Below are 6,000 nucleotides of genomic sequence, written 5' to 3'. Positions count from 1 at the left end.
TCCCTCTGTTCAATTTATCTTTGTTTCCATAAAACTACAATTATAAGAATTCTTTAAGAAATCAGTGGACAAATCCATTAATTTGTCATGAAAATACTCGAATGTGGAATATGTCGTCCTAATGGATCTCTTCAGATGTGACATTACTTTAAGCGTGGAAGTGAAAAAAATGTATATATATATTTGCTCATCGTTACGTGGATAAAATGTAAAGTCTGATATAAAAAGCACCTCTTCCTTCCTCATGTTTCTATCTAAGAGTCCAATATATTTTTATTAGTTTATTTTATACATTAAATGAACAATAGAAATCCACTTAAAAGGAAACTGATCATTTTTTCTTTAAAACTTCAAATCACGGTGCATTAAACTAATAATCAATAAATACGATAACGCATATAAAAATATAAAGAAAGAAATGGTTCTCTGAGATCGACTCAAGTAAAATTTTCTTTGCAGAATACGTGGTACTTTAGATAGAAGTCACGTGAGAAAGCAGCCATTATTGTGAAGTAAACGTTTTTCCTTTTTCAGGATACTTGAGTTTCATGTAAAAAGAAAAGTCTGTATTAAGTCATCTTCTTTTACATACACATATTAAAACACTTAATAAACACTATTATTAGGTTGTCAGTCTTTATTGCCAACACTGTAATTGAACACGTTTGTTATTATTATTAATATTCAATTTTGTCTAATAATATAAACTATACGCAACTTAAAATATCATAATAAAATCAAAAACGGTGCTGTAGAAAAAACAACAACAAAAAACTCTCCGATGACTTTACCGAACAGCTTTCGGTAAAGTCAGATTTTCAAAAGTTGGACTAAAAACAAGACCGTATTTCCCAATTTTTTATACGCCATTCACAAACGCTGGAGTCCACACATTGCATTATATTGAGCAATTATGTAATTTTACCTATAACACTCTAAAAAAACTGACGTGAAAAGTTGATTTATTACTTTTCTGCTTAAAATATAAAATAAACAAAAACAACAATTATTACAATCAACTGTTATGCTGACGATATTTTTCAGCGATGTCGAGAAAACCCACTTACAGAGAAATATATATCTAAAAACGGCTCCTTTGGGTTGAGATTTTTTTTTTTTTACGTGGAGGAGTGAACAACGTTTCGATCTTCTACGGTCATCGTCAGGTTCACAAAGAAAAAAAGAGATAACTGACCGGAAGCTGACCACATGTTTGAAAGGGGTTGTGTAACTGAGTGTTGGAATGTAGAGGGCGGGCTTAGATGTTTGAATATATAATTTTATATTATTTATTTTTATTATTATTATTTATTATACATTCCTTGGAACTCAGCACATGAAACAAAACAAAAACTCAACATATTAAGAAACCAAATAAACACAGCCATAAAACTATGCTCACCAGATAAAATTAACGATGAATTAGACAAAATAAAACAATACTTCATCAACATCAATAAGTTTCCTCCACAAACCGTAGAAAACATTATATGCACTCACTTAGATAGAAAGCAAGATCAACCAACAAAAGTAAATATATCTCACGAATCAAACAATTACGAAACCATACATACACTGCTGCATAGCATATATTCCTGACATCAGCAGAAAAATAACCAACATTTGGCAAAAACTAGTAACAAAATATGACATTCCAGTTAATACCAAATTTATTCAAAAACCAGGCACAAAACTGAAGTCTATACTATGCGAAAATTACACTGACAAACGTCACACCAACATTATTTATAAAATACAATGTGATAACTGCCACGACTTCTATATTGGATAAAAACAAGTAGAAAAATGGAAACCAGATTTAAAGAACACAAAAAGTCACCTTCACACGTTTTGGAACACTGCAAGTCAAATAAACAGAACATAACCATAGAAAACACTCAAATACTAAATAAAGAAACAAACATAAACAAACACAAAATTAAAGAAGCCTTTCTTATACAACAACTTAAGCCTAAAATAAACCAATACAAAGGAACACCTTTATACCTATATTAAAAAATAATATAATAAATAATAATAATAAAAATAGGTAATATAAAATTATATATTCAAACATCTAAGCCCGCCCTCTACATTCCGACACTCAGTTACACAACCCCTTTCAAACACGTGGTCAGCTTCTGGTCAGTTATCTCTTTCTTTCTTTGTGAACCTGACGATGACCGTAGAAGATCGAAACGTTGTTCACTCCTCTACGTAAAAAAAAAAAAAAATTCCCAACCCAAACGAGCCGTTTTTAGATATATATGACGATATTTTTATTTACATTTTTTTGCACGATTCATGTTATTGGGGTATTTCAATCATCAAAGTCATGAGCTCGCGAGCAATTTGGTGCATAAAATGTTTCGAAAAATGTATTTCAGAGGTTAAGTGGGTGCTATGAAGAAAAGAGATGAATATTTAATTAAAATAATTCATGAAAGTTCTTAACTACAGTTAATGTAATTTTACAAGACCATCGACAGGCAAATAAGTTAGAAATGGAGAGATTTAGGAAAATAATTCTTGGCGATATGGCGTAGGGTGTTGTAGATCTGCACTTAGACAAAATCGTTGAGATCACTCAAAGTGATCTTCAAGGTTATGTCCTTCGTAAATTATATTAATATGCATCATGTACCAAATACGTAAGCAGTAATAAAATCGCTTCACAAAAACAACAATCAGAAACACAAATGCAGACGTGGTAAAAATTCCTTTATAGCTAAAAAATGGTGGCAGGCAATCAAAAGTGTTGCTCGAAAGTGAGAAATGCTAACATGAGGTTTTCATTTTCAACACTGACCGCTATTCTCTCTCTGTCTATACTACATGCTGCCTCCGATGAGTTAAGTAAGCCTTAAATCAGTTATTCAATATTTTGTAGTTTCTTTATTGAATTGAATCCTCACACACGGTTGGACGAAATTCATCAAACGATCTCTTTCATACGCCTTTAAATATAAAAGAAAATTAGCCTGTAAAGGTTCGTTATGTAATCTGTTATCTTCTATTTTAAACACCATACTCTCTAGTTCAACATTTGTCAACTAATGAAAACACAGAAAGCGGCTGGATTCGAACCTACACCTTTAATTGATATAAATAAGCTCTTTGATAGAGCATGATACAGAAACACTACAATTTCAGGTAAGCAACCGAAACCAATTATGTGTCTATTGTTATTTTAAAACAAAGTGCAGGTATGTTTGTTTGATTTGCAAAAACCTACAACTACAGTATGATAAAATCTGAAAATACAAAGAAAAAGTAACCGGTAACGAACGTTTTGGCCAAATTACCTTCTTCGAGATTTAAACAGATCTAGGACCTAAAGAGTTATGTCTATTATAAAAGTTGAATTTCACTTCATTTCTTGTGGGATGCAGTGAGGCTCTTGACTGTATGCACTTGTAAATTGTAAAGATAAACGTGATTAAGTAGCAAAGATAAAAATATAAAGAAGTTGCAAAGAAATTCATTATAAAGAGGATGAAAAGTAAGATTAGTTGTTGCTAAATAAACTTAAAAAGTAACATGAATAATAAACAAGTACAGATAGTGTGCAAAAACATGAAAACACAAAGAAGTGACTACAACAGGATTGACTGGTTTTACTCAAACAACATTAATAAAAACTACATAGAGGCTACACGTTTGATGGATTAATTTCAATGTATACGAAATATAATTATTTATAAGATAATAACTGACAGGCTACTTTCAAAGAACAATGGAAGGTCAATAATAGGTGAAGCATCAAAATTGTATTAATCTTCATATTTAGTACAACAGAAACTCAGTGGAAGTGATTGAGTTCATCAAACAGTTAATATTTTGTGTGTGTCCCTCTTTGCTTAAATAACTGCACATAATCTTTCACGTATTGTTGCAACATATTTTATCAAAATATCCTTTGATATTTTACTCCGAATGTCTCTAATACACTTTCGTAAAATATCTTTGGAAGTAACTTTTGATTTGTCACGTTTTTTTTCATCTAACAAACCCCAGATCTGCTGAAATAGTTTGATATCTGGGTTTTATGGAGTCATTGCATCATCTAAATGACTATAACAGCTTCTTTTTTTGCTATATAATTCCTGCATAGTTTGTATGAGTGTTTAGGGTCTTATCTTTTTGGCAGTAGAATGTTTTACCAATAATATGTAAACCAGCTGGTATACTCTGACGGATCAGTATCTGATAGTACTTGTGCTGGTACGTTATTCCATCTATTTCATAAATATATTCTGTCGCCTCAGCAGAAAATACCTGTTCCACCAAACCATCACACTGCCTTTCCCACGTTCGGACGTATATCCTACACTTTGAACTAAATATTTCAAACTTGGACACACCCGTTCATAACTCCCTTTTTCAATCATTAACAATCCAGTTTTTTATAATTTTTAGCAAAATAAAATCTGTTGACAATATTTGAAGATTAGAGTGAAGATTATTTATCTGTTACATGACCAAATATTCCATTCTCGTCGAGTCTTCCTGATACTGTAATCTAGACACTTTTCTGTCATTTGGTACATGGTTATTTATCTCTTGCTTGAGATCAGTGATAGTCTTACTTCTGTCCTGAAGGCTACATAAACGATGGTACTTAACATCAGTATCATTAAGTTTAGCTGTTCTGTCTCTTCCTTTCCTATTTCTAGATTTACCTGTCTCGTTTTCACGATCTGTGGTGTAGTTAAAAGTGTTAGGAGAGCATTTAAAGTCTGCAACAATTTGTCGAAGAGCCCAACCAACTTCATGTAAAGTTTTTATGTGAACTCTTTGCTCTACTGACAATTCTATAAGCTGTTCAGGGGCCATAGCATGGTAACAAAATTTAATAAATAGTGTTAAATATTGTTTTCATCAAGGTTTATTTTTGAAATGCGATTAAATTTATTTCTTCTAGCATCTACCGGTACCGTATGTTCATTCAAGCAGAACCATTATGACATACACTTGGTAGAAGTATATGGAAATTCTAAAGAATGATACATATTCTCACTCTGGCTCATTTACTTGTCAACAGGCGTCAGTAAAAAATTATCATAGTATTGAAATTCACATTCAACACTATGGCATGAAAAAAATAAGCCCCACAATATGGAAAGAATGACAAAATATTCTCTTGTCCTGACACTTTTACACAGCGTTGTAGCTATCGTAGTATTCGGATGCTTTAAAAATGCCATATTGAAACAAACATGGGTGTGTTGTAACATACAATACAATGTGTGAACTCAAAAGTTTGTATGTGATTAATACGAAGAAAATTGTGTATGAATCCTTACAACTAAGTTAGTTTCTTGTGTACACTTCAAAAGACACTCCATCTTAAGAAAGTATCTTGTTTTATAATATTTAACAAGTTAAGTATTCTTAACAAATTTCTTATGAAGTAAAAGTATTGACTTGAAAAAACTTGAAAATGGTAGATTAATGAGCATTCACTTATCGTTTCACTTGTTTTTGATCCGACTTTTAAAATAATAAAAATTTCTAGTAGAAGATTGATAAAACTGAAATATAAGTATGGACTAAAGAAACTCTACTTGATGTTCCAGTTCCAATAATACACTTAATAGTAAGCCAAAGAAACGTTACTTGATGATAAAATTCCAGTAATGCCCTTTACAGTGAGGGAAACAAACTTTACTTCTGCTACAATTCCAGTAATGCACTTTACAGTGAGCTAAAGAAACTTTATTTGATGCCACACTTCTCGTAATGCACTTTGTATTATATAAAAAAGTATACACATTGACGTTTATTCTTTCCTTACGAATTTTAAAAACACAAACAGTATTAAATGTATAGTGTTAGTTTAAGTAGATTTATGTCTATATATAATAACAAAGTGGTGGATTTACATTATAATTATTGTGTTTACTTTAAAATACTATACTGTCATCTGTGGTACATCGGGTTTGGAGTTGGTAAAACAGCAAGTTTAAATCATCCGTACAATACTTGTACGGTACAAAT

General features: G+C 31.3%; 1 long non-coding RNA gene across 2 annotated transcripts in view; it reads right to left on the bottom strand.

Annotated features, from left to right (window-relative positions):
• Window positions 1–297: 297 nt before the first annotated feature.
• LOC143227147 (uncharacterized) overlaps window positions 298–6,000 on the bottom strand; it is a 95,057-nt gene continuing 89,354 nt past the window's right edge. For both annotated transcript variants that reach the window (XR_013014905.1, XR_013014904.1), the window contains one exon: window positions 298–538. This is a non-coding gene — a long non-coding RNA (uncharacterized LOC143227147). The remainder of the gene's footprint in view (window positions 539–6,000) is intronic.

The sequence above is a fragment of the Tachypleus tridentatus genome, chromosome 9, assembly GCF_004210375.1.
Source record: "Tachypleus tridentatus isolate NWPU-2018 chromosome 9, ASM421037v1, whole genome shotgun sequence".
Lineage (NCBI taxonomy): Eukaryota > Metazoa > Arthropoda > Merostomata > Xiphosura > Limulidae > Tachypleus > Tachypleus tridentatus.
The sequence above is the reverse complement of the archived record's forward strand: the minus strand, read 5'-3'. Positions and strand labels throughout refer to the sequence as shown.